Genomic DNA, 391 nt, shown 5'->3' with positions numbered 1-391 from the left:
TGAGAGTCTTGTAAACATCATTAAACTTTGAATCAATCAAGCCTTCAACTTGAATTCTCCTTCACATCAGTTAAGGAATCTTGCTTGCTTTAGATCGCCGTAGCTATACTGCTCATCTTGTCTTGCACAAGTCCAGCATTAACTACGTAGTGCTTAACAATAAGCTCAAGAAGGCCACTTCTCTTAGGAATTTTAAGAAAGGAACGACAGCAATTTTTTAGACGTTCAATGACATTGCGCACCTGAGGTAATACCATGACTTACTGATTACAAGGTTGAGGCAGTGTCCATTGCAGTGGACATACGTGGCTAATGGTGCATCCTTCTTTATCCGTCCTTGTACGCCTGATGTGCTACATGACATTTTGCTTGCACCATCGTATCCTTGGCC

Source organism: Montipora foliosa, unplaced genomic scaffold (assembly GCF_036669935.1).
Source record: "Montipora foliosa isolate CH-2021 unplaced genomic scaffold, ASM3666993v2 scaffold_427, whole genome shotgun sequence".
Lineage (NCBI taxonomy): Eukaryota > Metazoa > Cnidaria > Anthozoa > Scleractinia > Acroporidae > Montipora > Montipora foliosa.
This window is presented reverse-complemented; position numbering follows the sequence as displayed.